This window comes from Podarcis pityusensis (assembly GCF_964106645.2).
Source record: "Podarcis pityusensis genome assembly, chromosome: 4".
Classification (NCBI taxonomy): Eukaryota; Metazoa; Chordata; class Lepidosauria; order Squamata; family Lacertidae; genus Podarcis; species Podarcis pityusensis.
Window position 1 is genome coordinate 68597063 of NC_138027.1, and position 19524 is coordinate 68616586.

The 19524-nt window shown below is 39.8% G+C and overlaps 1 protein-coding gene across 1 annotated transcript in view; it reads left to right on the top strand.

The window, feature by feature from the left end:
- Nucleotides 1–19524, top strand: part of MID1 (midline 1) — a 277016-nt gene that overhangs the window by 71045 nt on the left and 186447 nt on the right. The window contains exon 3 of the mRNA XM_081001339.1: nt 6427–6725. The gene's annotated coding sequence lies outside the window, so the exon portion shown is untranslated. The remainder of the gene's footprint in view (nt 1–6426; nt 6726–19524) is intronic.

The following is a 19524-nucleotide window of genomic DNA, read 5'->3' on the forward strand; positions in this document are numbered from 1 at the left end:
TCCCCCATGGTCCAGTGGGCCATTACAAATTAGGGCTATGGTTCAATAAGTTTGGAAGTAGGGGACAAGAGGAGAGAGAGAAAGTCACAGAGATAGTTTTAAAAGCTGATGAACTAAGAAATAGGTGAGGGTATTTAATGTAGCTGTGAACTAAGTCTGTGGGGAGAAACGTTTTGCATTCAGTCATTGCTCTGCTGACGTATACTGTACTGATGCATTGACACAAAACAGCAAGCCCTAAACTGGGCCAAGTGGAATTTAGAAGGCCCTCAAGCAGAAATGCTTGGAGGAAATACTGAGAAAGTTTTCAAGCCAAAAAGCTGACATCTATTCCTGGGCAAATGGAAGACAACATCCACCCCACCCAGTAGTGGTTTCTGAAGCCAGCCAATGTATTCTTTTAGAAGAAGATGGACCAACTCTGTGTCTACGGAAGCATGTGGTGGGTGGAACTCTTGCCTTATAATTGTGGGATACAGAGACAGAAAACCAGCTTTCTTATGCTGAAGGATTTTTGAAGCATACTTGGTCTTCAGGGATCCTTGATCCAAGTGATTGCAACTTAGTCCTATTTTAGGCAATTACTCTAGAAACGTTCACATATGCAAGCATGCTGAGATTCAAACTCTTTTTAATGTTTAAATGATAGTATATTTCTGTACCTGTCAACTATTGTTACTAAAGCCTTATGAGGATTCAGATTCAAGTGACTAACATTGAGTCTGGAATGTATACAAAGACAGTGGAAGGCCTGGAGTAAGTGGAAAGTTGTACAAACTGCAAGTCATGGTGGGTGACGCTGATTGACTGAATTGGCCTTGGCTTCCCTGATTAGTAACCTGTATCAGGAGAGGGACTGATGAGTGTGACCCTGCTATACTCTTACAGCAGTTTTTTGAAACTTGGCCATTGTATCCTCCAGAATTGACTGAGCAGGATGGGTACTGGAGGCAATGAATTACAGTGGTTCCATTCATACCAGCAAACGATTGAGCTGCCACATTATGCAATGGCTGGAACTTCCAGGTCAGTCTCAAGGGCAGCCTCACATAGAGCACAGTGCACTAATCCAATCTGGAGGTGACCAAAACAGTGGTTGGGCTATGGTCAGTTGGGTGAAATATATTTGGATAGCTCAAGATGATATGTTTGCATCATTCTAACACAGCCAGTTTAGCTAGGTTGGAAATCCCTTTCAAACCCAAACGAAGACTCAGGGCCAATGCTTCAAACAAAATCCCTTTTCATGCCCTTTCACAAACTAAAACTCCACCCCAGTCAGTATGCCGGACCATTAACTTCACAAATAACCAACTCCTATTCCTTGTAGTCCATCTTCCCTTCTGATGGAAAATATGATTGCAGTTCTTGAAAAGTTGAAATTGCCTTTTCCCTTTCTGGAAATAATCAGAAGCCTCAAGTATGACATATATCTTGACTAGGATTCTTTAGGATTTGAGGTCCGTCCCATGGAAACCAAGAAAAAAAATATTGCAGCTCAAATATCCTTTGGGAACAAACCATGAAGCATTTGAACAACATATAATTACACATCATAGCTTATTCTATCACCAGTCTTTTATTCTTCTTTTTTCGTGGCAAAAGTTAAACAGGATACTCTGCTGAAAGTATAGGAAACACAGACTAAAATTCAGCTCTGAATTATGTTTCTGAAGGTCATTGATCTTCGTACTACCTAATTCCAAAGGTAGTTGGGGATAGGAGCAGTATCTGGAACTCCCCTAGAGTCTAAATCAAGACCTCCAGTTGTATCTCCCAAAGGAAGACAAGTGTCTGGAGAGAATATTGCAGTGACCATGGGACCTGCTAATAGTCCACTTAAAAGGATTAATCAGTGGTGCTAACCTTTGTCCTTCTTCAAATTCACTCCAATATAACCTATTGCTGATTAAGGCTTTAGAATAGTTAACTGTACATGTATGCACTTGGATTTCTAAATTTCCTGAGGTATAATATTTTCCTTTACTGGTGAAGATCTGCTTTCTGCTTTCCTCTACTGTTCAAGCAAAATGTGTAGTGGAAGGAAGAGGTGGGTGTGTACCCTTAGCTTTATTAAGGCCAGTTCTGCTATCAAACTAACCCTTCCTTGTTTCTGCTTCAGATTTTCTCAGGATAGCTTACCCAACTTTCCATGGGTATTGTCTGTTCTCAAAGCCTGAGGCATATGGTGCTGACAGTAAAATGTTTGCATACAAGCATAAACCTGTTCAGGTCACGAAGCCCAATCTACTCTGATTAAAAGGAAGTAATTTTATTTAATCCTTCGCTTTTTGTGCATGAAATAAGGAGGTGTTAAAAAAATGGGATTAGAAATGAAACTTTTATGTAGGAATAGATATGACTGCCTGAAGTGTTCCCTGTTTCTTGAAGTGAGTTCCCACCGGTAGTGCTTTCATTTTTATTGGCAAGCTCAAGTATAGTCCTTTATACTTAAGATTACCAGCAACTCAAGCATAGATCTCCACAAAAATAATTCTAGTGGGGGCAAGCTCTATGACCTGTAACTGCAGGTTGTTGACTTGCCTATTTGCGGTCTTTCTAAAACTGAACCCCACACGCCATTACACGGTGCTGAAGAAAAGTCATGAGAAACTGTGGCGATTTACCGTATTTTATGGGATCGTACTTTTCAGAACTAACTTATTCCAAATCAGGTGCCAACTTGGCCCCACGACCGTGGGTGCCTGGAACCGAAATTTGAGAGGGCCTGGCCCCTTCATGGGGAATTTTGTGGGTCCTCGGACACCCAGGGTCCCAGTGTGTTGGCACCTATGTTACAAATTGCTTTATTTGCCCATTTAATAATAACAGAGTAAGGCAACACTGAACAGAAATACTGTCTTATGGATTGTAGAGATCGGCTTTGCTTCTGGTCATAAGACAAACAATAAAATTTGATGTGCATGATGCACGCAGCAACTGGTAGGAAAGTTTTCTTGTCTTGGTGTTGCTTGATCCTGCTAATTGCTTGACTTACAAGACAACACTGTCTTTCACATAGTGTTGGTATGTTGGATATTAGATGTTGTTTTTGCATGCTGTCACAGAATGTTTTTATGATGGCGTTAATTGTGCAACTGTATTATGCACATCACTTGTACTGTTCAGATCATTTACATTGAGATTAAGTCTACGGGATGAGCAGTGGACACAGGTTGCTTGAGGATAGATTGGCCTGATTTGTTCTCTTTCTTTCTTTCTTTCTTTCTTTCTTTCTTTCTTTCTTTCTTTCTTGCCATAGATGAATAACCATTGTATCATTGTCCAACTAATTCAGTGGTTCTCATAGGGTGTGGTGCGCCACACTGGTGCGGCAAGAGAGGACGGGAAGTGTGGTGGGAAGATTCAAGAACAATATTATATTTTGGGAATGAGTCATGTTCTTAAGTAGCTGCATTGTTTCAGACTTTCTTGATCATTTTCTAAAGTAGTTGTGTTCTATGTTCATTTGGACTTGTTTTGGCAAGGCTACATGATCAAAATGGATCTGGATACCCAAACTCCACCTCGTGGAATCATAGAATTGCAGAGTTGGAAAGGACCTTGAGGATCATCTAGTCCAACCTCCTGCAGCTTCCCCATACGGGGATTGAACCTGCAGCCTTGGCATTACCAGAAAGGATTGTTCCTCCCTCCAGAAAGTAATGAGAAGTGGGGAAATGAGGAGGCTCCCATTACACAAAGAAGGCTTTGTACACTGGTGTTCAGTTGCATGTTGCATATGCCCATCGTCTCTGGTAACTAATGCAAAGTGTGTGTGTGTGTGTGTGTGTGTGTGATTGATGGTGATGAAGGGCTCTAAACTTGATGGGAAGGCACTGGACCATTTCACAGTTCAGATGACATCATTGGGGACACAACTGGGCCTAGACTGCATCTGATTCAGGTTGGGTTGCCTTCAGAATAATTAAATCAGGGCATCTGCTGGATACCTGAAATCAATTAATTCTCCCAAGTACCCATTGTCGACAGGATGTGTCTGGTCTGCCCGTCACCATTAATGAGTGCAGAAACAATGCCTTCCACCCTTCTTGATCAAACAAGCAGTCGATTTATGTGTGTGTGTGTGTGTGTGTGTGTGTATAACAGCTAAAAATGCTAGTTGTAGATGGCCTGAAATCAGACTCCTTTCTGCTCCAGTTCATAGACAGAAAGACTGGGGATTTTTTATTCTATAAATAAATAAGTCTGAGGGCTAATTTGTTAAGGTTTCCCACATTCTTGTTTGATGGTGGGATGTGGCAGAAATAAAATCTCTGAATGTGACATTATCTGAGAGACGTTCCAGCCCATTTGGGAGAACTTGTTTATTGTATGTGATAGATGTTATAAAGAAATTTAACTCAGTGAACCTTCTAACTAAGGACTTCTGACAGAGTGAAGTATGTGGTTTTAGGACTGGACCCGTCATTTAATTAACAACAATGAGGAACGAACACTGAGAAGACTGTGTGTGCATGCATGAAGTTAAAAAACAAAGGTTTATCTGGTGTCCGCCTCCTTTTTTTTAATGCACTATCTAATCTTTCTGTTAGCATTTCCGTTCTGTCTGTGGCTTCTTTTGGCATGGTATTCCATCACTGCCTTGTTGTTCTGATTAGGAAGCTTTTCTCTATCTAATCTAAACTGACTCTTCTTTAATGCAGAGTAATGTGTTTGTGCAGATAATGCATTCCCTGGTCAAGCTTCAACTTCCTCTTCTATTGTGTATATATATATATATATATATATATATATATATATATGGCATTGATTATTTATTTATTTTTAGGGTGTTTTTTTCTTTCAGAAGCTTAACCTTGTCTCCTCCTGCACCGTGAAAGCCAAATATTAATATCTTTGAGGAAGTGGAAATGATAGCTAAGTATAGCATCCATGAAAATGTACTAAAGATAGTGTTTGGGTGAAGTACATCATAAAGCGTTGATATTGAGATTTGATATATTCCCACTTGAGAAGAGAACAGAGGCAGTAAGAGAGAAACTTTTGCACAGAGAGGCTCCGCTGGTCCTTTTAGGTCACCACATGTCAGAACATGTCTCTGTCACTGGTGCATCTCCTGAGTCATGGGCTAATGCTGCAGTAGAAAGAGAGGCTGACCTCTGGGCACTCTCAACTTTCCCCCCAAGATGTTCCCATCAACATACCTCCTCCAGCTGTTCTCTCATTCCCAGCATTTCACCCACTATTCTGTTTCCTTTGAGTGTACAATTGTTGTTCTCTCCTACAGAGCAGATGGGCAACTGAAGCCTGCAGATAGTGACTTGCCTGGGGCAAGGCTTGAATCAGTCTTTCACTAATCTAAGTCACCCGAATATCCATGGGGGGAGGGGGGAGGAGAAGGGGTAGTTGGAAGACAAGAGTAGGGCACACACTACAGCAGGGGTCAGCAAACTTTTTCAGCAGTGGGCCAGTCCCCTGTCCCTCGGACCTTGTGGGGGGCCGGACTATATTTTGAAAACACACACACACCAAAAAAAAAATCCTATGCCCCACAAATAACCCAGAGAAGCATTTTAAATAAAAGGACACATTCTACTCATGTAAAAACACGCTGATTCCCAGACCGTCTGTGGGCCAGATTTAGAAGGCAATTGGGCCGGATCCGGTCCCAGGACCTTAGTTTGCCTACCCAAGCACTACAGCAGTCACATGGAAGGCACTTTAAATGGTTGAATGCTACATCTGGTGAAATATTAATCTGCTGACATATTCATGTACAATAGCTTCCTACATGGATTGGGCAATTTCTCTACACATCATGGTGGACTTCAGTTTTTGCAGAAATTCACCCAAGTTTTACATTGAGGTGCTTCAGGGTGTAATACAATGATACAATGTGCTGAAACCCACACATTGTAGCTGCAGTTCATACGCCAGACTTCTGGTTGGCTGTAAGTTAAAAAAGCAAGGTTTAAAAATGGGGGGGGGGGGGACCAAAATAGCAGAGGAAGGATTGGAGTGGGGGAAGGTGGTGCAGGGTGTGGTCTTAACACTTACAAGGGCTTTTAATTACACATAACCCAAAAGAAAATTAGTTCAAAGTTTTTTTTATAAGAGCATTCTTTTTTTTTGTAGTGGCTGCTTTATCTCAGAATGTCATCTCCCCTACTAACTGAAAACTATTTATTGAAAGAGGCACATTTGTTTAATTTCTGTAGGTAATCAATAGTAGTTTTACTCATCAAGGAGACCCATTGAAATCAATGGACTTACTTGATTTCAGTGGGTCTACTCTAATGTTTAATGTAATGCAGTAATATGCATCACCCTAAGGCACGCTTTCAAAGTTTTACGCATTTTGTAGTGGCTTCCAAGCAAATTGCATTTTATTAACTCATTTGGCATTTCTTGAGTTAACTGAAAATAGTTTTAAGTTACCTATTCTTCTCTGTCTTCTTCCAGGAATGCAATTTACAGTTATGTATATAAGGAAACCTGTTAGACTTAAATCAGCCCGGCTGGTGTTTAAGCTGCCTAGAGAGACAAGTAAGCAGGCAGCCCACACCCTGCAAAGTGGGAGTGATTGGTAGGCTGGACAGAGCACAGCTTCCTGAATCAAACTGACTACAAAACCGTTCAGCTGGTCCTAAAAGAAACAACACAGACCAGGAACACACACACACAAGAACCCCTATCAAGTTTTTACAACAGAACTTCTGGAAAATAGAATCAACTGACACAAAAGAATAATGGAGGAAGAGGTAAGATATTTGAGCTTTGTGTAGTATCTTTGTTTTCAAAGCAGAGGAGGTAAATATCAGATTGTCTAGTTCTTTGCAGCTGTGATTTTTTATTTTTTTAAAAAATAAAAAATCTCCTAAAATGGCTTGTGTGTGTGTGTTATAAATATCTCCAGACAGTTTATAGTGGTTGTGCTCAGCACCAGCTGTGTGGGCAATCAGTTGTTCTGGCTTATCCGACACCCCATGCGCTTCTAATTATGCTGCACTTTCTTTTCCAAAGAGACAACAAACTTTCTTATCTTAGATGTGGAATCTGAAGGGAGGGGGGAGGGGAGGAGGAGAAGATGTGAAATTGCCGGACAAAAACAATGATTTGCACATTGCATCTTTCGGTTTGGAATTCCAAGGGAATTTTCCTTAAATCTGGAGAAAAGTAAAAATCCCAGTCTTGGAGAACACGCATTGGTGTCCTTTTTCTGCTGCACAGCATTTCCTAGTACTTGCATGCAGAAAAAACAAGTAGCAACTATTTCATCACAGTAGACTGACTGATGTGTCTGGAGAGTTGTGAGTGAAAGGGATTCTTAAACTGTTTTCTTTTGAAACAGCCGTATTCTAGAGCACCAAGTGGCATACAAAAAAACTATTCCAAAACAGGTGCAGGGCTTTTAATAGTGTGATACAGTTTTTCTTTCTCTCTAAGAATTAATTATAAGCCTTGAAGAACCACATTACCTGTATTGTAGGCTTTGATTTCATGAAGTGCTGAGAAAAGAAAATACAGTGTTAATATTCCTGAAAAGTAGTATCTGTTAAGCAGTTGGTAGTATTAGTGTTGTCACAATGTTCCCTTTCTTACCACTAAGTATTTTTCTATCTATGAATGCCTGTATAATAACTAGGCAATAGAACTGGGAGCTTCATGATATCTGTGGAGTTTAAAATAAAAATTCAGAATAAAGGACAGAAGCAACTTAAATGTATTTATTAATCTAAGTCACACGCATGAATATCTATATCTATCTAGCATTAATAAACTGCTGCAATTCAGAATGAATTAATTAATGTATTTTCTTTTAAGAGTTTCTGCAGAGGAGCGGTGTGACTTAGCTATCTTCGGAAATGAAATGAAATTTCATTTCTGGCTATCATTTATGTCAATGTCCCCCCCCCCCCCCCAATTGATGTGCATTCATAGGCATTGCACAAATAAAATAAATGAAACTTTTGTCTAGGGCAGTATATGAAAGTAATATTGGGATTACACGCAAAGCTGATGGATTGCTGACCACCAAATATAATAACTATGCTCAGTAATGTGTTTCTGATTTCAACCTCTTTATGTTTGTACAATGCCATTTATTACAATGGAATTTGTCTGCAGTAAAAAATCTGGAACCTGAGAACTAGAAGTTTCCTAACTGTAAATGTACTTCATGCATTTCTGGGTCGGTTTTTATTGTGCTCCAAAATGATTAATGTAAAATGTTTTATTTATGTAAGACATTTTTATACAATCCTTCATCAATGATTCCATGGCAGTGCACAACAGTGCAAGTACCTTTCCAATGAAATTGACACCAAATACAATAAAATAATCCAAACCCATATTAAACAATCCAATTTGTATTAGTGGCTAAAGAGAAATGTTGATAAATCATGCTTTGTTAGACTAACTGGAAGCCAGCGTGGACATATTCACCTGGAATGGAGGATCTTCAACATCTTAAGGATCTTGGCTTCACAGGCTTCACAGGAAACATGAGCATGACCTCACAACATGCCGTAATCACTCGTGGTTGTATCCAATGATGTCTTTGCGTTAGTGGAAAGCAGTTCTATTTGTGGAAGGTGATACCCTACTGAGGGTTGGGGAGCCTCTAGAACAGGGGTAGGCAACCTAAGGCCTAGGGGCCAGATACGGCCCAATCGCCTTTTAAATTCGGCCTGTGGACGGTCCAGGAATCAGTATGTAGAATCATGAGTAGAATCATCCAGGAATCATGAGCAGAATGTGTGCTTTTATTTAAAATGCATCTCTAGGTTATTTGTGGGACATAGGAATTTGTTCATCCCCCCCCAAAAAAATATAGTCTGGCTCCCCACGGCTGAAAAAGGTTGCTGACTCCTGCTCTAGAACATGGCACAGAAGGCTACAGTAGCTAGGGTGGAGTAGCAAAAATTAGGTGTGCTGCGTGGACAGTGTTAGGTATACCCCTTTGTCTCAGTACAACAATGGTAGAAAACCTGTTGTTCTCTAGATGTATTGGACTACAACTCCAAGCGTCCCTGTCCACAGGATTGTGTGTAGTTGCAATGGAGTCTGCTGGTGGCTTTGGACTGGTAAACAAGCTGAAGTGTAATTCAGACATGACAAGCATTGCATATATTTAACAGAATTTGTATACTTCTTAATTGTAAAAACCTCTGATCAAATGTTGATTTAGGGTTGTGATGATTCTGAATGAGGTATTCAGCCTTTTTCTGCACTCCTCCTGAAGAAACAAGGATGGAAATGGGGCTTTCTTAACTTCCAAGACCTGGATGCTCAGTTATAATGGCAGTGGCCACAAGCTGTTTTTTTTTTTTTTTTTTTAACGAATCATCTTATACTCAAAATGTATCCTGCCCTGAAAGAAAACCCAGACTTTTCGTTTGATGCAATGGGCCTTGTGTGGAGCTGCCTCTGAAAATTGTCTGGAAGCTTCAGCTGAATTAGCACACTGCTGGGATGGTAATGATGGAAGCTGCCTGTTCAGGCCATATAACACCAGTGCTTTCTCAGCTTCACCAATTTCTAGTTTCCTTCTAGGCTCAGGTCAGTGTGCTTGCTCTCACACTTTTAAATCCTGAAACAGTTCAGGACCAGAGTATCATAGGAACTGCATTCCTCCATAGGTACCTGTGTGGGACTTCAGTTACCCTACAAGGACACTCCTTTGGGTACCACTAGGTCTTATGGAATGCAAGTAAGTAGCCAGGAAAGAGCCTCTTCTGTTGTGGCATCCATGAACCTTGCATAGCTTCTGTAGAAATATTTCTTGGCTCTTCTTGCTGTCTGATTTTAGGAGGGCAGAAAAAAATCATTTTATTTAGACAGACGTTTTCAGGACTCTCATTGTGTATCTGTTGCTATTCATTTTAACAACCTTTGTCAAAACCAGTTGCTTTATTGTTATAGTTTATTTTTAAGATGTGCTTTATTCCGTGCGGTATCCTTTAAAATTTATTTCTTGTATATATTTTAATGAAGGTGAGATATTAATGAAATTATAGTAGGAATAATGTTTTGCCATTTATGTACAGAACCATATCTAGAAGTTCCTTTGGTCATTCTGGTCCAATGTCTGACAAATGTTTAGCCACTAGGTGTCTTAAGTGTGCTAGAAATTAAGATGATTGAAAAAACAGTAATTATTTCAGTGGGTGTGTTTTTTATTATTATTCTTTTGAACTATAGTAATCTTCTCCAGTTTCTACATCTATATAGGACAGAAACTTTGCACTCTTTTGTGAGTTGTTCAAAATGGCAAGATCCGATACACTTTCTCCTTTCTCATTTTTTGCAATAATGTGCGAAAGATGGAGTTTTCCTACCTCTGGAGTTTGGGCATCTCCCTTCATGGAATGTGTGCCTTCCTCTCTTGCAGCTTACACTGTACTGGTGAAACAATGAAGTGTGAATTACTTGTTGCTTCCTCTTTTGCAAGTTCCTGTCATGTCCCTTTAACTGTTAGCTGCAGTTCTCTGGGTTTAAGACTATAGAGTCATAAGAAAACACCTATATCTGACCAGGGGTATGAGAATGGCTGCTTACCTGGTCCAGAGGTGGGCAGAGGTTGTGGCCCAGTGCAGCAGCCCCTCACATCCCCAGGGGGAGAAAATGACTTTGCCATGGCAGCCGGCATTTGGGGCACCTCCCTGACGGGTTGCCCTCCTGAAGTTTGAATGTGCCCTATCAGCGGCAAGCTGATGGGCGAAGCCTGGGTGGTGAAGTCATAGATGATTTTTTTTAAAAAAAATTGTATACTGCTTATAAGCCAAAATATGTGCATCTAAGGCATGCAATATCCATACCATATTGATAAATGAAGATGATAATTGTGATTTTAATGAGAAATAATGTGGACCCATACAGAGAGCCAAAATTTATGTTGTGCTTTAGCGAGACCGGATGCTGTAATGTACCTTAATACCAGCATTTTCCTGACCACTTTGCCTAAAGCGGTAGCTGTAGAAAAAAAACAATATAACAGCTTGCTCTGTCTCAGAAGGAATTAAGGTCACAAGATTATTATTATTATTATATTCATTCTGAGGAAGGCAACTAGCCATAATACAGAGTATTATGGGAATGCAGTTTCTTAAACTGTGCTAACCCTATAGCTTTCCTCCATAAGCCTTGGGTAATATATATTTTTAAATAAGATTCATCTAAGTACTAAAACATTAATATTTTTGAATAGTTCTGATAGAAAGGCAGCTTTCAACTTGCAATATAATCTGTGGAGCAGAATTAAAATCTAGTTTTATAAATTGATTTCTGATCACCAGGCATTTGGTTCTCTGATTTCCGACTTAATCTTTGTGAAATATGAAATGCAGCGCTATCGTTGAAAGCTACCCTAGCAAAAAGAAAATGAAGCATTCTGGTGCCATGTCCCAACAGACCTCCTGAGTTCATGTAGGCACTTGAGGCACCGTCTTTATAGTTGTCTAAACATGAGGCAAGGCTGAAGGGAGAGAAAATCTCTTTGATATGACAGACTGAGCTTTAACATATGACTGGTTGGGATTTTTGTTTATGTGCCAGGCTGTGAACCTCTATTCTTTGTAGCTATTGCTCTTTATGGGAAAGCTGCAGTGCTGCAGTTAGTTAATTTTATACTCTGAACAGAATGAGTATTGCAGGGGGCACTTTTTAGATGGAAATACAGTCGTACCTTGGATCCCGAACGCCCTGTGGCTCCCGATTCCCGCAAACCCAGAAGTTATTGTTCTGGTTTGCAAACGTTCTTTTGGAACCCGAACGTCCAACGGGTCTTCTGCGGCTTCTGATTGGCAGCAGAAGCTTCCTGCAGCCAATCAGAAGCCGCAATTTGGTTTTTCGAATGTTTTGGAAGCTGAACAGACTTCCGGAATGGATTCTGTTTGACTTCCAAGGTACGACTGTACTTAAAATCATAGAATCTTAGAGTTGGAAAGGACACCAAGGGTCATCTAGTCCAAACCCCTGCAATGCAGGGATCACTTCTGTCATTTCAAAATGTAGTAAGCCAGCCCTGGAGACCTCCTGCTCATTCTGCAAAGTAGGGATCTACCCTTCCAGTTCATAATCCTGCCCAGACAGCAACACTGGAGACTTGTTCTGTTCTCAGCATTGCTAGTACTAATTTTGCTCTTTTATGCACTTGTCACTTTACTATAATTCAGCAAGGCAATGCCTTTGTTCTTGTTTGTTTTTTGTGCCACACCCTTCCTCCATTGAGCTAAGGATGGTGTACTTGACTTTATTCTCACAACAATCCTGTAAGGTAGGTTATGCCCATATGTATGGCATAAACTAGAGTTAACTATAGATTTCAGTAGAATGTGCTTAACTCTTCTTTTGTAATCAATAGAACTTTAAAGCTCTTAATTCTGGCTAGGCAATCTTTTCTTGCTGCAGGGTGCAGGACAAGAAATCTCAGGAGGAAGGACTGTAGAACAGAGTTGTATTAAATCTAGAGTAGGGATGGGTGAATCTCATAAACCTCCTTTCTCTGTTTTCCATTTTGTCCAAACTTAAATTCAGTTCTCCACACCAGTTTGCGAATTCTTTTTTCAAAAGGTCCTCATGAAAATGCATTAGCATTTTAGTGCAGTTTTCTCCTACTGTACACACTTTTCTGTGAAATTTGCCTAAAATACTGTACTCATTTCTGCAAATCAGTTTTCCCTGGTATACCATTTGGAGAAGTGCCGGTTTCCAAGGATGAGTGTGTCACTTCTCAAACTGTTTTAGGAAGTGTGAATTAGGTCAATTCACTTTTAATGGTGAACTGAACCAAATTTCCTCCCCATTCCTAATCTAGGGTTGTATTCAACCTAAAAGCTGGTATTTGTAGACAAACATATTGCTGCCCTACTTAATAGCATTTTTCAAACACTGGGGCATGATTTGCAATATGGTTGCAAGATATAGTGATCACTACTCATATCTTCCCTATTTCCCACTTTATGCTTTTTTAAAGGTAGAGGTAGCAGCTTTGAAATTACTTCCTCGTTGTATAATATCATGGTTCGATTTTCTGTTAGGACACCATTTATGCACCAGATAATTGTAATTTTTTCACTTGATATTGAATAATGCCACATAGCAGTTTGAAATGTTCTGTCTCTTGCCAGAGTTATGCAGCTGTGCTTAAAACTCTGCTGGCCAACTCAGTATATAATATGTTTTGCTTCTGAAACGCTGCCATATTACCTCCATTAGCACAGTGGTTGGTTTGCAAACATCTGTTTGCTCTTATTTTGCCTATGCTTCTTCAGATCTGTTTCTACATGACGTAAATCAGTGGCATTTGACTGGGATGTGTGATTTGTTTGCTAAATAAAATGTTAAGAAATCGAGCGAAATAGCTACCCTGGAGCAATGACATGAATAGACACATACAGGGGGAAAGATGCTGATTGTGTGTGATGTCTTTCATGAGTTAAGATAGTCACGTGATTATCCATTTAGAAATAATTATTGGCCTCAGAAAACCCAGACCTAACCAGAGAAAGGATAAACAAAATCAAGGAAGTGGAATATTTATACATATATGTGTATGCATGCTTGGATGCAAAAGATTTTTGTTCATGGAATATCTTCTCACTGTCAGAAGCTGCACTGCATAGTCATTGCCAGCTCTGCAGGATGGCTGGAAGTAAACCCAGTTGTGTTGGAGGTGATGTAGTGTTCCCAGACTAACTCCCAGCACACAGCAGACAGAATTTCGGGAGGAGCTTGCTGCAAACGTTGGCCAAGAGACAGAAGAAAGGATACACTGGTACCTTGGGTTACAGATGCTTCAGGTTACAGACACCGCTAACCCGGAAGTAGTACCTTGGGTTAAGAACTTTGCTTCAGGATGAGAACAGAAATCGCGTTGTGGTGGCACAGCAGCAGCGGGAGGCCCCATTAGCTAAAGTGGTACCTCAGGTTAAGAACAGTTTTAGGTTAAGAACAGACCTCCGGAATGAATTAAGTTCTTAACGCGAAGTACAACTGTATTTTTGTGACCCAATGGACATCTGGTTAGGTAAAACATCTGGGATTCTATAGGGAGTTTTGATCCCTTAGTTACACATCTTTGCTGGGAGCAGTCTGTTAGGAGCTCGGATGGTTAAGATATTCTAGGTGTCCGGGGGATGATGCCAAAACTATGGGTGTGTATATGAGAAAGTATATAGGCCCAATCAAATTTATCCCTTTAATGGGCCTCAGTTTTGTTCATTTTTTAAAAAATTCCCCATGCATAAACTATGCACACTGCAAGGTTCTAAATGGACGCAACTTGTTTTATATATCAACATTCTTACTGTTCCAATAACTAATGAAGGATGATAAACATAATTGTGTGCAGTTTCCTCTTACGTAACTGGCCACTTTTGCCGTTATGGAGGTCATTTATGTATGTTCAATTCTGCATGAAGTTCAATTTTTTTCTAGCACTTTGCACACACACACACACACACACACGCAATCTTAGCTGCTTGACCTTAATATATTAAATGTCTACCTCATATCTATCTATCTAATTGCAAAGGCTAAAAGAAAGTGAGTTATGTAAGCTAGAGATCGCTTTAATTGAAATGGAAAGCAAAAATTATGTGCTATGGGACATAACCATCATGAATGATAATAATGGGCATCAACATGTGTCCTGCATTTCCAATAAATAGAGTCATATCTGCTGATAATTTTCCTGAGATTGACTAGGGTGATTTGCCATCTGGTCATTATTTTCAGAAACTTTTCTTTTAAGTTTGAATACAAGAGAACGGTGTTATTACGTTTCAATATCTATTCCCATTATACATATATCAAAGGTTTGCCAGTATTTTAACCATATAGTTTTGCTTACTCTGCCTTGCCTTCTGTGTCTTGGAGGCCATATAGACTTTTATATTAACTTCAAAAACAAAAAAACCCCCAACTTTTTTCCAGATTCTGTCAATTCCCTTGTTTAAAAGTAGAATTTTTCAATTAAGGGTCACATGCTTGGATCTTAAAATCAATTTCCTTACATTTCCTGCCCCCTTCTCCCACTGTGAAAACCCTTGAAACTGCCACCCCAAGACTCTGCGGGACATAGGGGGCTGCTGCTGAATAATGGGGCAGGGCGAGGGGCTGCTGGCCTAAAGAAAGAATGTCCCCAGAATTGATGTGGCTTATTTAGTCGCTCTCCACATCCCATCCCACATGGTTCAAGATAGCCCGTCCCAGTCTTGGAGGGACACAGGTAACTGGTGGTGGTGGAGAAACTTTCCTTCTGTAAGCTTCCTTAGGTTATCTTAGTTTTCATTTTCAACCCAAAGTAGTGTATCCTCCTGCATGCATGCTTAATCAAAACTCAGAAAATCGAGCTGTACTTAACAATATCTATATACTGATATTGATTAGTTTTCCATTTAAATTTTCCAAGTAGTGCTCACTGTTTTTACATTCCAGAAGCAACTGAAGAGAGAGTGTTGACAGATCTGTTGCAGTGAATTTGGGGAATGGCAAGATGTGGGAGGTATCTTCATTGTATGAATTAAGAACAAGTGTTTGAATTGTCCTTTATTTCAGCCCATAAATTATGGCATGATTCACATAGTAGTCACTCTAGTTTGATGGTTACGTAATCCCCTTTGGAAAAATCCAAGAATTTATTCTTGATCTGTGTTACCATCTGTCTATAGTTATTTTTACTTCTAGCTTTAAACTATAAAACAGGAGAGTATTAATTCAGATTCATGGATGACTTGTTTTTTGCATCAAATAAAATAATATATTTAAAGCGATAATAGAAATGTTCAAAGGAAATAATATTAGCAATAATTGTGCATCTATTGAAAAATAATAATGATAAACATTAGTACATGGCATGCTGATCCTAAAATCCTGGCAAGGCTGAGATGGGAGTTTGTAAGTAGTTCTGTAACTCATCTCAACAGGAGAATTAAAACAGAATTTAGGAAGTCAGCTGCATAACTGTAGCACAAGGTCATCCTGGAGTAAGTAATGGGTCCAGGTCAAAACTGAGGAGTAAGCCTGAAGAAAACTGGAAATTGGAAGCCGTAGGCAGACAAGGAAGTTGGAAGATTGGGAAGGAAGCAGGTGGCAAGAAGAGCCATGGGTGGGTGGGAAGATTAACAAAAAGAGACTTTTCAACTTCCAGGATATGCTTTAGTCCAGGCAAAATGCCAGCTATAACCTGGAAGCACTTATAACCAGGCTAATCATTAAGAACCAAACAGCCACCAATGAGCCATGTTTGCGGCCTAGAAAGAATTCCCCCTTTTCTCTCTTGACTTTATACTTCATTCACTCTTGATATAAAGTGTGTTAATACCAAACAGAGACTAGGAAGCACCTGATTCAAACCCTAATGCTGATAATAAAATGAACTAGTCAAATATAATTTGGTTGAAAGGTATGAGTATGAAAATGCATCCATGAATAGTTTGTGCAATGCAAGACACAGCCATGCAAAAACACATATCCACCCTAAAATATAACTTTAAACAAGGAGGGGAATGGAGAAGTATTGTCTGCTGACTATGTCTGGAATGTTCGAGATGATGGCTGCGTGACAATAAAACAATGAATAAAATTTGTTTTGGGGCTTAGGATACAGCACTGACTTGATACAATCAACAAATCTATACTTGACATGTGCCCTGTGGTCCTGCCACAGCACTGAGTCATTAATTACTGTGGTTTGTGTGGATCAATGTCCATTCTTTGCAGGGTATCCATTATATGTACTTGCTTTAGGGACCAATGTTGTGGTCCTGTATGATTCAGGATAAAAATTAGTCAGTGAACCAAGATCAGGGTAGGGGGGGGGGGAGAGAAAAAATAGCAGCACAGAACCATGAAAAAAGGAAATGGGATTGATTTGATTTTTTTTTTATACTTTCCATTACCTCACATTTGTGAGTCAGTATTTCTGAGGTCAGTCAGTAACTTTAGAAGTTGAGTTAGAGCAAACTTTGTGAATAGGTTTTCTCTTTCTTTGTTAAGACAGTTGCAAAGTTCCATTGTATGTGAACTTTCTTTTTGTCCTTCAGAAACAAACCCGCACAAGATCAAATCTGAGAAGTTGATTTGTTACGTCAGGTGCTTTCAGACTTTCAGCCTTCATGGGACTTATCCCACATTGATTTGTCTGCCAATGAACTCCGGTCAGTTCATGTGGAAAGTTGGCCAGCTTGTCCTGAAAATGTACTGTGGGATATACTTGACACTTCCCCAAAGTTGCTGAATGGCGGTGATGTGCAAACTATTCGCCAGGGAAACTGCAGTTACTGATTTTCTTTTTGGGTTACTCTTATAAGTTTATCTGGACTTCTCAGAGCACAGCCATCCCCAGAAGACCTCCTGTGCAATCTTCAGGATGGGCTTGACCTTCCAGAGAGGCTTTTCAGGGGGCTGAAGTGGGGAGAAGGGGGTGGGAAACTTTTCTTCTGCAAACATCCCTAACATAACCTATCTCAGGATCCAAGCCTATGTATTCGGTAGTGGGCATCCTTGCACACAGTAATGCATGTGGCATGTGGCATGTGACACTGACATGACAATCCTGAAAAAGGGTTCATATAAGCACATGTTTGGGCTGGCAATTCCATGTATTTGTAATGTAAACAAGCTTTTTCAGTTGGCATGAAATGAGCATTGACATCAATCATACACGTCCTAGTCATTTTTCTCTTCTGGTCTGGAAGAGAAATGCCACATGGACCTCTTCCTGTTGCACCCACCTACGTCAGGTGCACTAAGCAGATAAGCCTGCCGCTGAAGAGTAGACACATGCCTAGGAATGCCAGGATTGTTAAAGTAACTAGTGGGACAGGAAGGAGATGAACTAGGTGGCTCAAATATTAAGCTAATAAGAACAGATTAATTAACTTAGGTGTTTTCACCTTCAGACTATGAGCTCTGTTGGCTAGAGTATGGTGCTGATAACGCCAAGGTTGCAGGTTCAGTCCCCATATGGGACAGCTGCATATTCCTGCATTGCAGGGGGTTGGACTAGATGATCCTCTGGATCCCTTCCAATTCTGTAATTCTATGATTCTATCATTTTAGCCATCTAAATGTCTGAGGAAGACCCTGGTTGACCGCAAGGGCATATAACAGAACTCTCTGGCTTTGCTAATAAGCACAAAAGTCAACATTCTATTGACAGGATTCTTTGCTAAAATATCTTGGTACTGCTCTGTTACTGCTTTTCATTCATAGTGCTATTGCTACAGTGATAACCAATGTGTGCCACGTTTTCCACATTTGAAGTTTGAATAATATAGTACGTCAGATATTGCTATGTTGTAACTGCTGGCAAATACCCACTTTTTAATGCCAAGCAGCTCTTTAGATCTCTGTTGACTTGGTTGATGTAGGTTCTTTCATGACTTTCTACAATATCAAGCTCATTCCTATAAAAAATGAAAGTTTAATTAAAGCTCTGCATCTAAAATTATTTTGTAAAGATTAAATCAGACCGTAATTCGTAAATGACAGTAATTACAGAGAGCTGCAGTTCCATATGTCTGTTCAAAGCCATCTTTTAACAAGTTGCCTGGAGACTTTTTTTTAGTACTTGGGCGAGCTAAAGACCCAAATAAGTTTGGAAGAAGACATTTTACCAAGTATGATTTAGTAATATTCCTATATCGGAACCATATCTATAATTCATAATGTTTATATTTAAGACAGATTCAAAACAGCACCACAAAAATCTTGTCCATCAACCATGGGTGGCAGATAAAGCTATATTTTAGTTGATCACAATCCTGTTAGTTTTTGTAAATATCTTGGCTGGTGTATTTGTTTCTGTGAATTAGCAAATTAAGTGCCGTGTGTTTATACTGTTCTTCGATTTTTGTAAGCTTCCTTGAAGCCCCCTTGGGGCTGAAAGTGCAAGGCATTGGGTATTGTAACAAAGTAAAATGAATAATGTAAGCCCTTTTCCACATAACTGGAAATTATGTACAGTGAATAGATGCGGTTGCAGTGAGAGTGTATCCAGTGCCAGCCTACACACATGTATGACTTGATGCTCCCTGCTTTTCTCTGCACCCTAGGTTGCAAATATAGAGCACAGATTCTGTACAAAACAGAACCAATGAATGCATCGGGGTTAGGGGAGCAGGGACAGTTGGTTTGATCCTGCTTCTTTGTACATAATTTTCAAACACATAAAGTGATCATGATAAATGAAGTTCTTCTGGGACAGTGAAGAATAGACAGAAAGATATGAACCTCTCTCTGCCCCAAGCAATCAGTGGGGAAGAGCGTGAAGGAGAAAGCAGAGGTATAGATTTGTATTTTAAGTTTCAAAGCCACGTTATTGAACCAAAGCTATGAGCTTATGAAGTTGTATATATGAAGTTGTATTATTCATCAGGGTCCTGAACGCACATGCAACTTTGATGTAATCAAAGAGTGAACGAAAGTTCATCATTAAACAATCTGCCTTTGACGTTTGGCCAGGATTCAAAGAGTACCCCAGTGACAGGCTGTCTCTCTCTCTTTGTATGTGTGCAATCACAGTTTCTACTATGGAATTGTGATGTCATTCTG